Below are 21,132 nucleotides of genomic sequence, written 5' to 3'. Positions count from 1 at the left end.
GAAGCCCGTCCCAGCAGACTGGCCGTGGTCTGGGGCACCGCACCCTTCTTTCCTGGCCTTTTTCACAGACCAACCCTGCAGAAGCACCGAACAGAGGTTGTTCAGTCCTTCTGTGGCCCTGCGCTGCCATCGTGTGGCTAAAGCGGGCACTGCACCCACTTAAGCGGCAAAAACCAACGCCCGCTTCCGTGGGTCCGCGGTGTGGAGGAAGGTCAGGGTTGACCTCTAACGGATCCGAAGTGGGTTATTTTCACGTTCCTGTAAGGAGTGCTAGGATATTTTGCAGAAGACATTTGGATGCCTTCTACACATCTTTCCATCTGCCGGTACCTTTTCGTGAAACAGCTTCCCCCTAATCTAAGTACTACCCTGTGCTGGTAAGAAAGTTGCCAAATATCTAAGCGTGCTTAGCCTCTTTCCCCTTCAAACACACGTTTCACTTCATTCGTTGTGATTGTGCCGCTTACTGAAACTCTATAAACTGTGTGGAAATTAGATGTGTGGGTATCTGTCTCCCCTACTAGGGAGTGAACTGGCAGATGGCAGCGACCACGTTTTATTTTTTCACAATTTGCAAATAGTAGGAAGTCTTTAAGTGCGTATTGGAGGAAGGAAAGACTGTAAATAAATGTCTCGCTGGTTCCTTAACTACCCTGCCTTTACTTACGTGCCGACCTTGTCCTTACTCTGCCCACTGCGGTGCTAAACAGCGTGGGAGCTGTGTCTAAAGAGCATCATCTGGAGATACATACATAAATAGAGAGATAGATATCTGGATATATATGATATTATAATACCCAGTATTATATATGGAAATTATATACACACATATATGGAAGATACATATATATATATGCATATGGAAGATGCATATGTATACGCAGAAAAAACATTAGAAACCTGGAAGTGGGATATTAAAAGCCTTCACAACAGCACCAGATTTTCCCTGTATGATGAGCTCTGTGTCTTTGGGCAAGTCCCCTTCTCTCTCTCAGCTTTAGTCTTCCCAACTGCATAGGGAAGAATGAATCAAAGTAATCCCTAAGGTCCCAGGAAGACAGATGACACAGGCCACTTTAAACAACCTCTGACAACTGGTGGACTTCTGAGTGTACAGACAAGATGCAGCCTGGTTTTCGTCTTTCCCCACTGACCCCAGGACGCAGGGCTTGGAGACACACCATGTGTCAGTAACTCAGTTGTGTCCACCTCTTTGTGACCCCGTGGACTGCAGCCAGGCTCCTCTGTCCGTGGAATTCTCCAGGCAAGAATACTGGAGTGGGTTGCCATTTCCTTCTCCAGGTGGATACACAGAATAGGTGATCAATACATACTGGAAGGAAAAAATATTAGATGGAACAAAACTCATCGCAACAGCAACAGAGGAAAATGGCCACAGAACAGATGTGCAAGGCCAATGAGAGCGTAGCTCCATCTGGATCCATGTTTAGACGTTCTATTTCCTGACACACGCGTGTTGCAAAACAAACAAACCCTATGTCAAGAGCTGGTGACATCCATGAAGGCTGTAGTGAAATTTTCAGAGAGAGCTTCTTAGAAGGCAAGTTACATTTCCAGCGCAAAGGAGCTGGCTCTAGATAAAAGTGGAAGATGGTGAGATGCAGTGAGGACAGCCAGGGAGAGTGTGACAAGGCAGACGTGAACGGTGAGCAAGCTACTGGAAACGTCAGCCGTGGACCCTCAGCCTGACATGGGAAGCCTCTCTCGAGCGGTAATCCAGATGAGAATCGCCTGAAAAGTCTCCCTGCTCCTTAGACCAGAAACCTGAGTGAAAGTCTATGGTTGGTCACCTTCTCTTTCATAGATTGTTAAACATAGTACAGCCCAGACGTTTATTATCACAGATTCAGACAGCAGAGAGCACGGCGTGGTTAGGAGAGCCGCTTCGCACACCTTGCAGAGACTCAGGCACGCTCTGGGCACCATCAGTCGTTCGGTGCCGTGGCCTGTTGGCACTCCTTCCACCAGCATTATCAGACATTCTAGTTTGAGCCGGGAGCAAGGCTGGGCAGACGTCTCCTCCCCATGCAACCGCTTGAAGAATCATTACCCTGGAAGCACAGAGCCAGGAGCTGGGATATTCATGGTCCCGAGTGCGACAGCCACCACAAGGCCCTCGGAGTTAGTCAATGAAAGGCTGGAAGCTAATACTAATTGCTGGCTTATGCATCTCTTCTGCGTACGTTTTCCAGATGGATATAGCTATGATTATTTAATTTGTAATAGACCAGAAGGATCTGATTTTACCATGGCTGATGGCCAGGAACTGAGTGTGCTGAGGCTAAGGATTTTTCAAAATGTATCTCAAAATAAAAGAGAGTAGTCAGGAGTTTTCCTTTCTTCTTGCCAATATTGTACATGCTCCTTTCCCCACTGAAGTAGAAGAAATTGCTGCATTTCATCATCCTGCCATCTTTTGGGGTTAAGCCACAGCATAGACGTTGTGGTGGGAATCCTAGGGGTATGGAGTTTACAGAGAGCTTGGAGGCAGACTCGTCTGGGGATGGTAAATACGCAGCCTGGTGTTGCTGTGCTCCCAGCTCCCACCTGTGATGGATCTTCCTGATCCCTCAAGGCTTTGGTGCCTTTCAGCGTCTCCTCAGCACCCTCTTCAGTATCAATCAGGCGAGGCACTTAAAATGCAACCTATTTTTAACCTTTGAACCTGAGATCTTAGGAAGCTGACTTCTCAAGTTATAGGTAGGATCAGAACTAGAACTCAAGATTTTCTGATATCTAAAACCTTTCTCCTTTCTCTCTTTCGCTTGCCAGCTGCCTAAGGATGAGTGTTAGTTCCTCTTTTACCTTGGCCATTTTTTAAAAAATATTCAATCATTACCTAAGTTGCATTCATATCTAGCCCGTGACTCTCCACAGTGGGATCCAGAACAGAAATCTACACTCCATCTTCAGAAAGATTCCACACTCAACCCTCTCTGCACCTTGATGCCTTTGCTCAAGTGGTTGTCGGTGCTAAAAGTGTATCCTTCACAACCTGTCTTTATCTAGCACCATCTTTATCCTTAAGGAGCATGGACTTCTGCCTCCTCCAGTCTTCCTTAACATTTTGCTTTGCATTTAAATAAGATTTCAGTTCTGTTATTCTGTATCTGCCCGTCACCTCCACGGGACCATGAGCACAAAACTAAAGAAAAGACATTTTACTAATATGATGAATAGAGGATGCCCAGGATGCCACAGGCTTCCAATGAATCTTACTTGGATTAAATCGAGATCCTAGAATCATCACCATTAAGTATAAAGTCACAGAACTTTTAAAGCTGGAATAAACCTTCACAGTCATGTGACCCACAATGGGAAATGGGTAATCCTATTAAAGCTAATCCCAAGTCATTGTTAGTGACTGCCTAGAGCAGCATGTTTAGAACGACTCTGGCAAAGTCCAAGTTCTGTAGGAAAAAGTGTTGAGTTGGGTTTGGGATGTCTGCCAAAAGTCAGAACGGAGGCAACACAAAACATATGCCACTACTTCCACCAGGGACCCAGACCACCCCGACTAGTTAATTTTAAAACCTGAGTAATGCAGTGGATGATCTGGGATTTAGACTAGAATGCTGAATTTGCATGCTGTACTGTAAAGCGGTTGCATGTAAGTGTGTGTGTGTGTGTGTGTGTGTGTGTGTGTGTGCGCACACATGCTCAGTCTCTCAGTCATGTCTGGCTCTTTGCAACCCCATGGACCGTAACCCACCCGGTTCCTCTGCCCATGGAATTTTCCACGGTACTGGAGTGAGTGTATCTTCAGTGTATCTTCTCAGGGGATCTTCCTGACCCAGGGATTGAACCCCCGTCTCCTGCATCTCCAGCACTGGTAAGTGGGTTCTTTACCACTGGGCCACCTTAAGCCCCAAGTAACTGTATGGTTTTCTTCTAATCTCTTATTCTCATCGAGCTTTAGTTTCACTGTCTATGAGATGAGCATGGTGGTTCTCTTGCCTTACCTCACCAGATTCTTGTGATGGTTGAAGATGTGGCCACGAAACTATTTTGCAAGCCACAAAACAATGTACAAATGTGTGATGTTCCCTTAGAGCTCTGACCTCAGAGAGCATTCAGTGAGCAGAAATAGAGAATCCAGTCCTAAAAGACATGGCTGAGTACTTTGATATTCAAGCATACTCCTGGTCTGAAGCTATGATTTATTTACTGTGTAAGAAATATTCATATTAGGGTATCATGGGAAACAGATGTGGAAACAGTGTCAGACTTTATTTTTCTGGGCTCCAAAATCACTACAGATGGTGACTGCAGCCATGAAATTAAAAGACGCCTACTCCTTGGAAGGAAAGTTATGACCAACCTAGATAGCATATTCAAAAGCAGAGACATTACTTTGCCAACAGAGGTTTGTCTAGTCAAGGCTATGGTTTTTCCTGTGGTCATGTATGGATGTGAGAGTTGGACTGTGAAGAAGGCTGAGCGCCAAAGAATTGATGCTTTTGAACTGTGGTGTTGGAGAAGACTCTTGAGAGTCCCTTGGACTGCAAGGAGATCCAACCAGTCCATTCTGAAGGAGATCAACCCTGGGATTTCTTTGGAAGGAATGATGCTAAAGCTGAAACTCCAGTACTTTGGCTACCTTATGCGAAGAGTTGACTCATTGGAAAGGACTCTGATGCTGGGAGGGATTAGGGGCAGGAGGAGAAGGGGACGATAGAGGATGAGATGGCTGGATGGCATCACTGACTCAATGGATGTGAGTCTGAGTGAACTCCAGGAGTTGGTGATGGACAGGGAGGCCTGGCGTGCTGCAATTCAAAGAGTCGGACACGACTGAGCAACTGATCTGATCTGATACTCGTTAACCTAGACACTTAACAGGAGCAGACACCATTCAGTCCAGAAAATAATTGTCTTGTCACTGGTCTTACTCATTGGAAAATAATTATGTCACTGGTTATTAACCTGTGGCATCTGTACCGGGTGAAAATTTCTGTGTTCTGTCTCTCCCTTTAGTTTCTTTCCCTTGCTTATTCACATCCTTTCCATGTTTTGTTCATCCTCTCCTGAGCTTTGTTTCAAGAGATAACTCTAGTCTTCTAGCTAGGCTCCTCTTTCTCCTATGATCCTACTCAATTTAGCCTCCACAGAGCTATGAGAAAGATCCTTCAAAAGTACAACAGGTACCTTTATTCCTCAGTTCATAAATCTTCAGTAGCTCCTTAGCATGTTTAAATAAGGTCCAGAATCCTTAGAATGGCAAGCAAGCCTTTACAAACCACCTCTGTTTAGTCTTCCAAACTCACAACCAGCCATTCCAGACTCTTTTTCTCCTCTACAAAGAGTCCTCTGCTCAGCCTTCCCTTAATGTCCTGAAATTTCCTGGTTCTGGGCATTTGTAAGCATTGTCCTCTCTGTCTGAAAGGCCCATCCCTCCCCATTTAACTGGTGAAATCCCATTATTTAAGATAAAGTAGGAATGCCATATCTGTTAGGACGCCATGGCTCACTCCCCTAGGCAGAATTAATCACGCCCATCACTTTGTATACACTGTATCCAGTTTTCCACCAAGTTTGGACTCCTTATGGGGTCCAATTATCAGTACTTATATTGGATTGTGTACCCTATACTTTTGTGTCCTGGAAAATTCTTTCAGCTTATGTTGAATCATCCCACTGTAGCATAATCATTTGTTTGAGATGTTTATCTTCTGTATGAGACCATCCATGATCTTCCTAAAATGAGAGACTTCTCATCTTATAGGCAGTGTCTACATAGCAGCCAACCCATACTGCTAAGTTGGATTACGTTACTTTGCTATGCAAAACCTTCCAAAATAAAATTGACACCGCCATGACATCAGTTCTCAGTTCAGCTGCTCAGTCGTGTCCGACTCTTTGTGACCCCATGAACTGCAGCACACCAGGCCTCCCTGTACCTAAACTCATGTCCATTGAGTCAGTGGTGCCTTCCAGTCATCTCATCCCCTGTCGTCTGCTTCTCCTCCTGCCTTCAATCTTTCCCAGCATCGGGGTCTTTTCCAATGAGTCAGCTCTTTGCATCAGGTGGCCAAAGTATTGGAGTTTCAGTTTCAACATCAGTCCTTCCAATGAACACCCAGGACTGATCTCCTTTAGGATGGGCTGGTTGGATCTCCTTGCAGTCCAAGGGACTCTCAAGAGTCTTCTCCAACACCACAGTTCAAAAGCATTAATTCTTCGGCGCTTAGCCTTCTTCACAGTCCAACTCTCACATCCATACATGACCACAGGAAAAACCATAGCCTTGACTAGACGGACCTTTGTGGGCAAAGTAATGTCTCTGCTTTTGAATATGCTGTCTAGGTTGGTCATAACTTTCCTTTCAAGGAGTAAGAGTCTTTTAATTTCATGGCTGCAGTCACCACTGCAGTGATTTTGGAGCCCAGAAAATCTGTGACACCAGGCCCCACAGAATCTGGCTGCTTTCTGGTCTCCTGTTGTTGTTCAGTCACTAAGTCGTGTCTGACTCTTTGTGACCCTGCGGACTGCAGCCCACCAGGCTCTTCTGCCCATGGGGATTTTCCAGGCAGGAATACTGGGGTGGGTTGCATTTCCTCCTCCAGAGGATCTTCCTAAACCAGGGATCAATCCTGGATCTTCTGCGTTAGCAGGTGGAGTCTTTACCACTGACCCCCAGGGAAGCCCTCTGGTCTCTTAGCCTTCTCGGCTCTCACCCTCCTCTCACACTGAGTTTTATTTCCCAAATTAAACTTTGTTCCAGCTCAGGCCTTTGCCTGATCGGGGGCTTTGTGATACTCCCCTGCCTGGAAAGCTGTCCCCCTTCACAAAACCCAGTAGAGGTTGATCTAGCTCTGAATGGGGAGGCTAGATATGAAAGCAAAAGTTAATAAAAATCAAAGTCACGCAGGCTCTGGAGAGATGGACAGGTCAGGAGAGAACACTTTATAATGACTAGAGGCGGACTGGGAAGGCGAGGTCACTTATTAGTTTTTGGTCCCAGACCTTCCTCCGAGCTGCTCCAGGAGCCTTAACTTTCAGCTCTCATTTCAAGCCCCAAGTCTCCCTGGGAAGGAATCTGCTGACCCCCATGTCTAAACCACTCCCCACCTGGTTTGCTTTCTGCAATCACTTACCCGCCTCTGAAACTATCCTGTGTCTGTGCCTGCTCAATGTCTGCACTTATCTCCTGACACCAGAATTCAAGAACCATGGGGGATGATACCTTTCTTGTCTAGTTCACCATTGTATTCCCAGGGGTCAGAAGAGCACTCGAGGAGGGCCTTCGACACGTAGGTTAGATGAACAAACGACTTCATCTGGTGGCTCAGTAAATGGCTGTTGAACAAATTAATTAATTTAAAAAATTAATTACATTAATTAATAATTATTTTTAGGTGGCAGCAACTGACTTTTTGTTTGTTTGTTTTATTCCTAAATTGTTTTCAGTAATCTTGGAATAAATTATTCAAGTTGTAGAATATCCAGAAAGGTTTCCTTTGGCTCCTTCGTGTCTGTCCTATCTCTGTTAATTCATCTTTTTATGCAGAAAAGGAACAGAGCAGATAGTTCAGTCCAATTACGGGACTACTTTCTTAGAAGTTCTGGATAGCAAATAGATATGTTAACTGATGCTTAAGCTGACGCTCCAATACTTTGGCCACCTGATGTGAAGAGCCAACTCATTGGAAAAGACCCTGATCCTGGGAAAGATTGAGGGCAGCAAAAGGTGGCGTCAGAGGATGAGATGGTTAGAGGGCATCCCAACTCAGTAGACATGAATCTGAGCAAACTCCAGGAGACAGTGAAGGGTGAGGAAGCCTGGCGTGCTGCAGTGCACAGGGTCACGCAGAGCCGGACACAACTCAGTGACTGGACAACAACGATTCTCTTATTGGTGGCAGGAGCCAGAAATCAGTGATGCTTGCAGCAAGAAATAAAGTTCTTACGTTTTCCAAAGACTTTATTCCATTTCCCTTTTTTCCTGTTTTCATCTGCTTTATTCTACCCTCCTACCCCCACCCACATATGAGCTTAGAGTTTATTTCACTGAATGTTTCATGAGCCCACACCAGCAGCTCGTTACCTGAGGACGGAAGGAATAGAGGAGAATCAGGACACCAGATGAATGTAGGTGAAAAAAAAAAGAAAAGTCATTTAAGGGTAAGCGAATCATCCATCTGGCATGCAACACGACTTCCTGCCATCTAAGAGTTCTCTAGTCCAACTCTGCATGCAAGGAGAAGGTTAAAATGGATTAGTTCCCCTTCAAAAGCAGAGAGCAGGAAAACCCGGAGAGAGAAAGTAACCGGCCCAGGGTCACCCCATACTTCAGGTGGCCAAGTCCAGCTCTGAGACCTGAAACTGTCCCTTCAATCAGCAGGTCTCCCTAAGGCTTTTCTGGCACGTGGCTACTTGCTTATAATTTTCCTGGCCCTGAATGGGAGGAGAATTATAAAAGAAAAACAAAGTTAATAAAAATCAAGCTCAGACCCTGAAGGGATGGAGAAACCAAAAGAGACTGTTTATTAGACTACAGGACGGCACGGACAGCGAAAGCACTTATTACTGGTTCACACTTACCTGAGTCTTTCTCAGAGCTGCCCAAGGCTCTTTCTGACTTAATTTTAAAGTGCTGAACTCTCTCATGAACCTCAGTCACCCTGGGAGTATCCAAAAGGCGTAGCAAAATAGTGCTGCAAAGATAGCGGGAGCAAGGTCGGCTGTGGAATGCTGGGCATGCTATTTGGACATGGGGCTGAACATCTTCCCCCACCAAAGCCTAGACGAGGGTCCATGGTCCCGGCCAGGTCAGTTAGAGACGCTTTAGCTCCTTTCATCCTGGCCATTGTGATTGATTCAAAGACAAACACATGACCCACATCAAGCTAATGAGAAAACTCCTGGGACATTTTTTTTTTTTTTTTTCCAGGGCTATCTATAAAAATGCTCTCTCATCTCTGGAATTTTAAGCTGTAAGTGAAAGTGAAGTCACTCTGTCATGTCTGACTCTGTGCAACCCCATGGACTGTATCCTACCAGGCTCCTCTGTCCATGGGATTTTCCAGACAAGAGTACTAGAGTGGGTTGCCATTGCCTTCTCCAGGGGATCTTCCCAACCCAGGGATCAAACCCAGGTCTCCTGCATTGCAGGCAGACGCTTTACCCTCTGAGCCACCGGCGAAGCCCAAGAAGGGCCATGTGAAATCCCACGGGTCACACAAGCTCACTGTAGGATGTGGAGATGGGCTCCAACCAGGCCCAAGAAACAACACTGGGGAACTTCCTGTCGTATGGTCCAGTGGTTAGGAATCCCCCTGCCAGTGCAAGGGACATGGGTTCAATCCCTGGTCCAGGAGGATTCCACCTGCTGCAGGGGACTGAGCTCCTGCACCACAGTTGCTGACCTCGTGCTCTAAAGCCCTCGAGCTGCAATTACTGAAGCTCTTGCACAACAGAGTGGCCCTGCTGCTCGCCCCAGCTAGAGAAAGCCAAAAATAAATAAAAAGAAATGACACCGAGGATTTGGGGTTCTGAAGGAATACCAAGTGCTTTCCTACAAACCCGTAAATCCTCCACCAGCAGACACGCTCCCAGAAGTGCCCGTCTTCCTTGTTGAGGGGAGGCCTCCAACCCCACTCTCCTTAGCATGCGACTTCGATAGCACCTCTTCATGCTTTTCACCACATGTCCCATCTGGGCAGTGCCCTTGTCTTCATGCCACTGCCTCTAATCTCTGCTCCAAAGTTCTTCCATCCTCAAACTCCCCATCACTGCCCATGACACTCTGCCACCCTCTACATCTGCTTCTCAGGTCCCCGAGGAAGGTAACCTCTTTTCAGGTCCTTTTTGGAACTGGTGCCATTCCTTAGACCCTGTGCCCATTTTTCACTGCCTCTCCCACAGAGTGGCAATGGGTCATGAAGGTGGAGAAAGGCACCATGCACAGGGAGGGGTCGGGCAAGGCTGCCAGCAGAAGATGACTTGCAGGCCGAGTCCTGATTGGCTCATTTCAGTCTCTCAGTTGCATCCAACTCTTTGCAATGCCATGGACTGCAGCAGGCCAGGGTTCCCTGTCCATCATCAACTCCTGGAGCTTATTCAAACTCATGTCCATCGAGTCAGTGATGCCATCCAACCATCTCATCCTCTGTCGTCCCCTTCTCCTCCTTGCTTCAATCTTTCCCAGCATCAGGGTCTTTTCCAATGAGTCAGTTCTTCACATCAGATGGCCAAAGGATTGGAGCTTCAGCTTCAGCATCAGTCCTTCCAATGAATATTCAGTACTGATTTTCTTTAGGGTAGACTGATTGGATCTCCTTGCAGTCCAAGGGACTCTCAAGAGTCTTCTCCAACACCACAGTTCAAAAGCATCACTTCTTTGGTGCTCAGCTTTCTTTATAGTCCAACTCTCACATCCATACATGACTACTGGAAAAACCATAGCTTTGACTAGATGGACCTTTGTCAGCAAAGTAATGTATATGCTTTTTAATATGCTACCTAGGATGGTCATAGCTTTTCTTCTAAGGAGTAACTGTGTTTTAATTTCATGGCTGCAGTCACCATCTGCAGTGATTTTGGAGCCCTCCAAAATAGAGTCACTCACTATTTTCATTGTTTCCCTGTCTATTTGCCATAGATGAGACTGGATTTCATGATCTTAGTTTTCTGAATGTTGAGTGTTAAACCAACTTTTTCACTCTCCTCTTTCGCTTTCATCAAGAGGCTTTTTAGTTCCCCTTCATGTTCTGCATTTTCTAAATCCAGCTTGAACATCTGGAAGTTCTTGGTTCACGTACTGTTGAAGCCTGTCCTGGAGAATTTGGGGCATTACTTTCCTAGCATGTGAGATGAGTGCAATTGTGTGGTAGTTTCAGCATTCTTTGGGACTGGAATGAAAACTGACCTTTTCCAGTCCTGTGGCCACTGCTGAGTTTTCCAGATTTGCTGGCATATTGCATGCAGCACTTTCACAGCATCATCTTTCAGGATTTGAAATAGCTCAACTGGAATTCCATCACCTCCATTAGCTTTGTTCATAGTGATGCTTCCTAAGGCCCACTTGACTGCACATTCCAGGATGTCTGGCTCTAGGTGAGTGATCACACCTCATGGTTATCTGGGACATGAGTATCTTTTTTGTACAGTTCTTCTGTGTATTCTTGCCAGCTCTTCTTAATATCTTCTGCTTCTGTTAGGTCCATACCATTTTTGTCCTTTATTGAGCCCCTCTTTGCAAGAAATGTTCCCTTGGTATCGCTAATTTTCTTGCAGAGATCTCTAGTCTTTCCCATTCTATTGTTTTCCTCAATTCTTTTGCCTTGTTCACTGAGGAAGGCTTTCTTATCTCTCCTTGCTTTTCTTTGGAACTCTGTATTCAAATGGGTTTATCTTTCCTTTTCTCCTTTGCCTTTAACTTCTCTTCTTTTCTCAGCTGTTTGTAAAGCAGCCTCAGACAACCATTTTGCCTTTTGCATTTCTTTTTCTTGGGGATGGTCTTGACCACTGCCTCCTGTACAATGTCAAAGCTCCATCCATAGTTGTTCTGCACTCTGTCTATAGGATCTAATCCCTTGAATCTATTTGTCACTTCCGCTGTATAATCGTAAGACACACAAATCGTAAGGGATTTATTTTTTTAATGATACTTTTTTTAAAATTTATTTATTTTAGTTGGAGGCTAATCATACCTGAATGGTCTAGTGGTTTTCTCCACTTTCTTCAATTTCAATCTGAATTTGTCAATAAGGAGTTCATGATCTAAGCCACAGTCAGCTCCCAGTCTTGTTTTTGCTGACTGTATAGAACTTCTCTGTCTTTGACTGCAAAGAATATAATCAATCTGATTTTGGTGTTGACCATCTGGTGATGTCCATGTGTAGAGTCTTCTCTTGTGTTCTTGGAAGAGGGTGTTTACTATGACCAGTGCATTCTTTTGGCAGAACTCTATTAGCCTTTGCCGTGCTTTATTCTCTTGGCAGAACTCTGTTAGCCTTTGCCCTGCTTTATTCTGTACTCCAAGGCCAAATTTGCCTGTTATTCCAGGTGTTTCTTGACTTCCTACTTTTGCATTCCAGTCCCCTACAGTGCAAAGGACAGCTTTTGGGGGTGTTATTTCTAGAAGGTCTTATAGGTCTTCATAGAATTGTTCAATTTCAGCTTTTTTAGCATTACTGGTCAGGGTATAGACTTGGATTACTGTGATATCAGGACTCAGGATTACTATGAGTAATCACAGATATCTACTGTGAGTAATTACTATGGATTACTGTGATTGCTCACAGTAATCCTGAGTCCTGATAGGTGAGTAATAATTACCCACTGAAGGATGAGGAGAGAAGCAGTGTCCCTGAGGAAGGGGATGGAACGTGGTGAGGCTTTGAACAGGGAGAGCTCACGTACTCCCTACATCAAGACTGACGGGACATAAACGAGAAGAGGCTGAAACTCCAAATGAGCAGATTCTGAGGGTTGTGCTGAAGTGGCCGGCTTTCACCTTAAGGGAAAAGGGAAGACACTGAAGGAGATTTAAGCAGAGCCTTCAGCTGACTCGTGCACCTCTTTCTGGGCTGTCATCTCTAGGCCCCGTCTGCAACTTCCTTCTTTCTTAGCCACCCTCTCCTGTCACTACCTGTTAATACATCTTAGGGTTTTTCAGGATTTTTGGTTTGTTTTGGTTTAGTTTGGTTCCTTTGGGCCATACCCAGGGGCATGCGGGATCCCAGTTCCCCAACCAGGGATTGCCCTGCATTGTGAGCTCGGAGTCTTAACCAATGGACGACCAGGGAAGTCCTACACCTTGGGCCTTTTTTATTATCTCTTAAACCTTTCACTCTCTCTCAGCTCCTACTGAGCTGGCTCTGTGACTCCAAGTCTTATGAATTCTGGTCTAGACTTTTTGATTCATCACCACCTTTTTGAGTTTCTTGGAGCCTGACAATCTCTCAGGGTCTTTGCAGAGCCTCTTAGGACAAGTCACAGGCTGTGGTAACCTCTCATGACTTTCGAGGGACTCTTTTGGCTTTTCAGGGCCTGTTGGGGTCTGTCCTGGGTGTTTTGGGGGCTGCACTTAGCTCTAAGGTGTCACCACCTTCCATTTTGGACTGTATCCCTTGGTTGGTAAGTCTGTTTTTGCTCTCAGAGACTGGTTTGATGTTCCCTCACCCATGAATCAATTAAAACTGACTCTATTCCTCTGTCCATAGAAATTGGAGCTCTAAGGAATTAAAAGAGTTCATGCATTTCCCAGGCCACCCTTTCTGAGACTGAACGTCTTCTAGAACCTGCCATAGGACGAGTTTCATCATCCATTGGGTTAGGTGTATGTCAATCATAATGTCTTGGCCAATGAGCTGTTAAGAAATGTGAAGGCTGAACTCCTAGGACAGAACCTGAAAGCTCATCGGGCAGTCAGAGGGTTAGCAGGGGTACTTTTCTCTGAGACTTTACCAAGAGGCCAATATGAGATCACTTTGCAGTGGGTCAGGAGCCACCCTTCACCCAGGGGAACTTAGACCTAGAGGGGCTTCAGTGGTGGCAGTATTTAGTGACACCTTCTGGACACAGATCCTGTGTGGAATCAGGAGCAAGGAATACCATCAAGTCCTGTGGTAGAATTAAGGTGGAATCAGGGAGCTCCAGAAGGGTAGACAGGAAAGATACGCGGACGTTCAGTCAGCCATTGTTTTAAGGTTGCTCCACAGAGATCACAGAGACTAAGACAGACACAGTCCAGTCTTCAGGAGGGGCACAGTGGAGGGGGAGATAGACATGCTGAATGAGGGGACAGCAGACTGGAATGAAGCCCAGGAGAGGCCAGTCTGTTTACTACAGTGGACAGCCTCTGACGATTTAAATGAGGAATTGACTTTGCAAGGTCACTTGCAAGTAGAGGTCAAGAAGGGAGGCAGGCAGACTGAGAAGGCTGTTGTGGGTGGAGGCTAGAGATGGTAGCCCCAGGTGAGGTGGATGCCTTAACCTGAGCTCTCTGCTGCCCAATTTCTGCAAATCATTTTTTCCTATGTTCGTCTCATGGAGTTGTGGTGAGAGAGTAATTTTGTACCATCTTATTTTCTCGTGGTTGGAAGTGGAAGTATACTTACTAATATTAACAATAAACAGTATTGATTAGATTGTTTTATCTTCGCGATGACACATAAGATATATACTTCATTTTCCCCATTTTAAAGATAAGGACAGTAGTACATAACGGGCTTCAGTACTTGGCTAGTAATATACAGCTACTATAGCAGTTCTGAGATTTGAAACAGGTCTTCTCACAGTAAATACCATACTCTTAACACGACAAAAGTAATCTCAACACTGAGAAGGAGATTCTGCGTTTTTACTACTCTTATTTCCTTTGCAAAATTGTTAAAGAACAGCATATAATATTTATGGCATTTTATTTTCTCTTTGCATTAAGAGAATACATGTTCTATAACAGACTTTCATAAATTTGCCCGATCATAAAACTCACCTGGGACGCTTGATAAAAATATGTATTTCCAGTCTCCTCTCATGGATATTTTGATTCATTAAGTCTAGGGTGCAGCCAATGCTCTTATAAATTACCCCAGGAGAATCCTGTAATCAGACAAGTTTGTCATACATTCTATATAAGATGCTTTTTATTGGCTGTATAAGATTTAATCATGTAGATATTTCACAATTTAGTTTACAGTTCTCTGCTGGTCGATTGTGGGTTTTAATGACATTTTAATACTGAAACAACATTGTGATGATCAGACAAGTACATGTCTCTCATTATTTCCTTAGAGAACCATGGCATTTAAACCAGTCTCTCCAGCTCTATGATTGAGTTTCACGTGCTTGGGAACCTAGCACATATGCTTCTCTACTGAAAATAGTTCTAAACATGCAGTCATTCAGGGACTGGGATACAGGGCACAGACTGGGGAAAATGAGGCACATAAAGCATAAATGTATGAATTTAATTGTTTGATTCTGTCTTAACATTTGCAATTTACATACATTAAGCACTCATTAGCATGGTACTATGTTTTTTCCTGTGTATCACATTTTATCATCTCTGCAGTTCCACAGAATATTATCCATATTTAACAGATGAGTAAAATTGATAAAATTTTAAACCTCCCTGATAGTAGTTATATAAATACATATAATATATAATATGAGTTCAGTTCAGTCGCTCAGTCGTGTCCGACTCTTTGCAACCCCATGAATCACAGCACGCCAGCCCTCCCGGTCCATCACCAACTCCCAGAGTTCACTGAGACTCACGTCCATCGAGTCAGTGATGCCATCCAGCCATCTCATCCTCTGTTGTCCCCTTCTCCTTCTGCCCCCAGTCCCTCCCAGCATTAGGGTCTTTTCCAATGAGTCAATTCTTCGCATGAGGTGGCCAAAGTATTGGAGTTTCAGCTTCAGCATCAGTCCTTCCAATGAACACCCAGGACTGATCTCCTTTAGGATGGACTGGTTGGATCTCCTTGCAGTCCAAGGGACTCTCAAGAGTCTTCTCCAACACCACAGTTCAAAAGCATCAATTCTTTGGTGCTCAGCTTTCTTCACAGTCCAACTCTCACATCCATACATGACCACTGGAAAAACCATAGCCTTGACTAGACGGACCTTTGTTGGCAAAGTAATATCTCTGCTTTTCAATATACTGTCTAGGTTGGTCATAACTTTCCTTCCAAGGAGTAAGCGTCTTTTAATTTCATGGCTGCAATCCCCATCTGCAGTGATTTTGGAGCCCCCCAAAATAAAGTCTGACACTGTTTCCACTGTTTCCCCATCTATTTCCCATGAAGTGAGGGGACCAAATGCCATGATCTTAGTTTTCTGAATGTTGAGCTTGAAGCCAACTTTTTCACTCTCCTCTTCACTTTTATCAAGAGGCTTTTTAGTTCCTCTTTACTTTCTGCCATAAGGGTGGTGTCATCTGCATATCTGAGGTTATTGATATTTCTCCTGGCAATCTTGACTCCAGCTTGTGCTTCTTCCAGCCCAGCGTAATTTACCATAATATATAGTAGTTACATATAATATTATAATAATAAAGTAGTTAAATATATATAATATATGTATTTGTATATGTAATATACTAAAGAGCCTCTTGATGAAGGTGGAAGAGGAGAGTGAAAAAGCTGGCTTAAAATTCAACATTCAAAAAACAAAGATCATGGCAACTGGTCCCATCACCTCATGGCATATAGATGGGGAAATGGTGGAAACAGAGAAAGATGTTATTGTCTTAGGCTCCAAAATCACTGTGGATGGTGACTGTAGCCATGAAATTAAAAGACGCTTGCTCCTTGGAAGAAAAGCTATGACAAACCTAGACAGTGTGTTATGAAGCAGAGATGTTACTTTGCCCATAAAAGGCCATATAGTTAAAGCTGTGGTTTTTCCAGTGGTCATGTATGGATGTGAGAGTTGGACTATAAAGAAAGCTGAGTGCTGAAGAACTGATGCTTTTGACCTGTAGTGTTGGAGAAGACCCTTGAGAGTCCCTTGGACTGCAAGGAGATCAAACTGGTCCGTCCTAAGGGAAATTAGTCCTGAATATCATTGGAAGGGCTGATGCTAAAGCTGAAGCTCCAATGCTTTGGCCACTTTATGCAAAAAGCCAACTCATTGGAAAAGATCCCGATGCTGGGAAAGATAGAAGGCAGGAGGAAAAGGGGATGACAGAGGATGAGATGGTTGGATGGCGTCACCGACTCAGTGGACAAGAGTTTGAGTAAGCTCTGGGAGATGGTGAAGGACAGGGAAGCCTGGCATGCTGCAGTCCAGGGGGTCACAAAGGGTCAAATAGGACTGAGAGACTGAACATCAATACATAATACTGGTGAATACAACGGCAGCCCACTCCAGTATCTTTGCCTGGAGAATCCCATGGATAGAAGAGCCTGGAGGGCTACAGTCCTTGGGTTACAGAGTCAGACATGACTTAGTAACTGAGCATTCACACACACATAATATATGTATTTATATATATAATGTAGGTATGCTTGCTAAGTCACTTCAGTCATTTCTGACTCTTTTCCAATCCCATTGATTGTAGCCCACCAGGCTCCTCTGTCCATGGGATTCTCCAGGCAAGAATAATGGAGTGGATTCCCATGCCCTCCTCCAAGGGGATCTTCTTGACCCAAGGATCGAATGCATCTCTTACATCTTCTGCATTGGCAGGCGGATTCTTTACCACTAGCCCCACCTGGGAAGCCCAGATATATATAATATATGTATTATACAAAATGCTTACTATGAGTCAGTACTAAATATGCAACTATTTTATATCGTTTAATCTTTAAGAAAACAGTATCATTAGGTGTGTATTATTGTTATCATTATTATATCCAAGATACAGTGACTACTACTGAACTCTTTTTTATTTTTTCTCCTGATAAGTAAACAGAAGCTCAGAGTGTTTGAACTCTGAGCAACCAGAATCTAGCCTAAATTCACCTCACATGAGAGGCAGTTCTAGTGTTAGGACCCAGATGTAGTTCATTCCTAGACCATTACTCTTTCCCAAAACACTGTAAGTGCAGTTCAGCTATCATCAAATTCTTATTTTTATTTTGAAAACAAATATTCCCCATACCTTTCCTAAAACTCCTATAAAATTAGTAACTTTAAAAAGTCAAGGAGTCATCACTCACCAGGCTTACATTTTTGGAAAATGAGACAGAGGCAAGCCCCTGAAACCTGAGTTGGGATTGAGTAAGGAATCCCTTTTCACTCCATTTGGAAGAAGCAAACTGCGAGTCCAGGGAAGAAAGATGAGTGTAGTCCTCTGAATGGGGCTTCAGTTTGATTTCTGCCTCGCGCAGACTATATGTAAGGGCTTCCCTGAGAGCTCAGTTGGTAAAGAATCTGCCTGTGATGCAAGGAGACTCCAATTAGATTCCTGAGTCAGGAAGATCCTCTGGAGAGGGGATAGGCTAGCCACTCCAGCATTCTTGGGCTTCCCCAGTGGCTCAGCTGGTAAGGAATCCGCCCGCAATGCAAGAGAGCTGGGATGATCCCTGGGCTGGGAAGATTCCCTGGAGAAGGGAAAGGTTACCCACTCCAGTTTTTGGGCCTGGAGAATTCCATGGACTGTATAGTTCATGGAATCACAAAGAGTCGGAGTCTAGTTTCACTTCATGCAGAAAGGCAGATGAGATGCAGACAGGTGGTAAACTATGTGGATTTAATCTTAATTTTAGTAGAAAAATAAATCAGATTATCTTTATTCCTACACTTCTGGCCTTAATGGAATGGTCTGGAGGGAGCATAGAGAGAGGGTAGACTTGGCAACACAAAGAGATTGAAACCTCAGATTAATATCTGCATGACCTTGATCATGACCTCTTCCTGAGCCTCCGTTTCTTTATCTGTAAAGCAAGGCAAAATCTGATCAGTGGATGATCCTGATGATTAAATGTGATAATGTAACTAAAAAGCTAAGCACATTTGGGTTCACACTATACTTTTTGTAGTGAAATCATTCATTGCTTCCCCAAAAGCTCCTTCTCAGAATCCATCTGCCTTAGCTCTCACAGGAGACTGCCTTTAAGGAATCTCCCTAGTATACACAGGATGGTTTCTGACAAAGGCTCATCAGGCAGAGGAGTTGTTACCTGTCCCAGAACAGGAAGGGCCCATAGTCTTCTGCTCTTATTTTATGAACACTACTGAAAAAAGGAACCTGAGCTTGTCATAAGGAGGCTAATTCCAGCACTGTGATTTCATCACGGAAATTGATAAAGGATGCTGATTAAGTCACTTTGGATACAAATGGCACTATTCTAAACTGGAGATAATAATAATAATAATACATATATAGTAGGAACATCATGAACACCAAAGGAAATACTGGTCTCCAAGTGCAGTATTAACACATCTTGGCTCTAATCCTGACTCAGCCGCTCCGCAGTTTTGGCCCAGAACTGCGTCCCTCTGCACCAATATCTATACCATCAACCGGCTTGCAATTTATGGTTAAAATCTCTCCTTTCTCCTATATTCCATGATTCTGTGACTTGACTAAAGTCTTGCCAGAGTCTGCATTGCCCCATACTTAGTCTGAGTGTCTTCACTTTATAGGATTTTCTCAGCTCAGAGAGGTGTGTCTTCAGCTTGAGGGAAAGTCTTGCTCCATAAAAGCTGCCTTGTATGGTGTCTCCAAATTGCAACTCTTCTAGATCCCTAAAAAACCCCTATCTGATCTGTATTCTAGGGAATTTACCTATCTCCCCAATTATGGTTCTCCTTTCCTATGAAGTTTATTGCGTTTTAATTTACAGTATGTCAACATTGATGTGTGCATGCTCAGTTGTGTCCAGGTCTTTGCAACCCCATGGACTATCACCCATCAGGCTTCTCTGTCCATGGGATTCCCCAGGCAAGAATACTGAAGTGAGTTGTCTTTTCCTCCTCTAGGGATCAAACCTGCTTCTTCTGCATTGGCAGGAGATTTCTTTGCCACTGAGCCACCTGGGAAGCCCTATTATTGATAAAGAAAATGTATCACTCATGTGTGAGGAAATGTAGCTTTAAGTCCCAGCTATTCTACTGTGTGGTTGATGGCTGGGCTTTCCCTCAGGGGGAAAAAAGAGAAATTCCTAAAAAGGCACAAGTTAATAATTCCTAGGCCTAGTAGTCAAAGGTAAGAGAAGAATGACTTATCATTGGTGCAAAGAGAAGTTTGCACCCAGAACACAGTCATTAAGTTTAGGTGACAGACATCAATGAATAGCAGAATTACTGACTAAATTTAAAGTTATTCTTGGGAATGAGTATTGCTAGGACTATAAAATCACACATTTCTAGATTCTTTCATCCTGGAAAACATTAAACTTTAATCAGAATCTGAAAGTCAGTGAATCTTGAGTACATTTATGTGATATAATAGAAATAATAGAAATCCACACTGGCACCTTAATCCTTATCTCAAATACACCATTTTCCTCTTCTATCAGAGGCATTAGAACTGAGGTTAAAGCAAACTTGAATAAAATCCACACTATCATTTTCTCCCATCCTCACTCTTCCTAACCCTCTGCTTTGGGCTAGTTCACTATTTTTTTTTTTTTTTTTAATTTCTCAACACCTAAAAATTTCTGAACACCTGATCTGAACTAACATTTTTCCTGCTCAGGATCATTCACCTGGATCCAGCTATGCCTGAAGTCTAAATCTGTATATATCCTTTTTCTAAATATATGAGCCATTATATGTCTTATTTTTCCCAGGCCAATTTGAGTTATATTTGTCACTTGCAGTTGGAAGTACATCTGCCTGATGGAAAAATGATCTGCCTAATTAAAAAATAATATTTGCTCTTTTTACATCACAGGACTGATATAAACATCAGATAAATTTACAGATTTTGATCACTAGCCATAGTTCCAGTGCCAGCTATTAAATAAGAATACGGTGATGAATACGACAAGGTCTTTTCCCTAGAGAATCTTGGTCTAGTTGAAGAGACAAGTATTTACAGAAATAGCTACAACAGACTGTACCTGACCACAGTGATAATAAAGTTACGGGAGGAAATCAGTCAATTTTCCTAGAGAAGTTAGAAATGCTCTACAGAAGATGTGACATTTGAACTGCATAATGAAAGCTGGTTACAAGTTTTCCAAGTAGAGAAATGGCTCTCAATCAGAGGCAGTTTTATGCTTCAGTGGACATTTTTGTTTGTCATACTTGGGATATGCTAGGGATGCTGCAAAACCTCCTACAATGCGCAAACTGCTCCCACAGCAAAGAATTCAGTTCAGTTCAGTTGCTTAGTCGTGTCCGACTCTTTGTGACCCCATGGACCACAGCGTGCCAGGCCTCCCTGTCCAACTCCCGGAGTTTACCCAAACAGCAAAGAGTTATCTGGTCCCAAATGTCATTAGACATGAGGTTGAGAAACTCTGAAGTAAAGCTATTAAGAAAGATCATCCCAGAACAAGGTGAACATAAAGCCAGGGGTCATGATCAGTTCAGAATGATGGAAATAGTTGATGCAGGGAAAATAAGTTGAAGGCATATGACAATTTTTTGATCTTTGAAAGTGAGGCTTTGAACATTATTTCTATAGGTGTGGGAAGCTATCAAAGTTCTTTTAAGGTTGGAATTAGAAAGGCCTCCTAAGTTAAAGATCTTGGAAGAGGA

The 21,132-nt window shown here is 43.7% G+C and overlaps 1 long non-coding RNA gene across 1 annotated transcript; it reads right to left on the bottom strand.

Moving 5' to 3' along the window:
* Window positions 1-1,456: 1,456 nt before the first annotated feature.
* On the bottom strand, window positions 1,457-8,765 carry LOC147367881 (uncharacterized). The gene is made up of 3 exons (XR_015168849.1): window positions 8,566-8,765; window positions 7,208-7,320; window positions 1,457-2,072 (listed from the first exon to the last, which is right to left on the bottom strand). It is a non-coding gene; the product is annotated as an uncharacterized LOC147367881 (long non-coding RNA).
* Window positions 8,766-21,132: the final 12,367 nt, after the last annotated feature.

The sequence above is a fragment of the Bos grunniens genome, chromosome 8, assembly GCF_055505025.1.
Source record: "Bos grunniens cultivar Pamir isolate PY7600 chromosome 8, Bosgru_T2T1.0, whole genome shotgun sequence".
In the NCBI taxonomy this organism is placed as follows: domain Eukaryota; kingdom Metazoa; phylum Chordata; class Mammalia; order Artiodactyla; family Bovidae; genus Bos; species Bos grunniens.
Note: the sequence above shows the minus strand (reverse complement) of the source record. Positions and strands in the feature narration are given on the sequence as shown.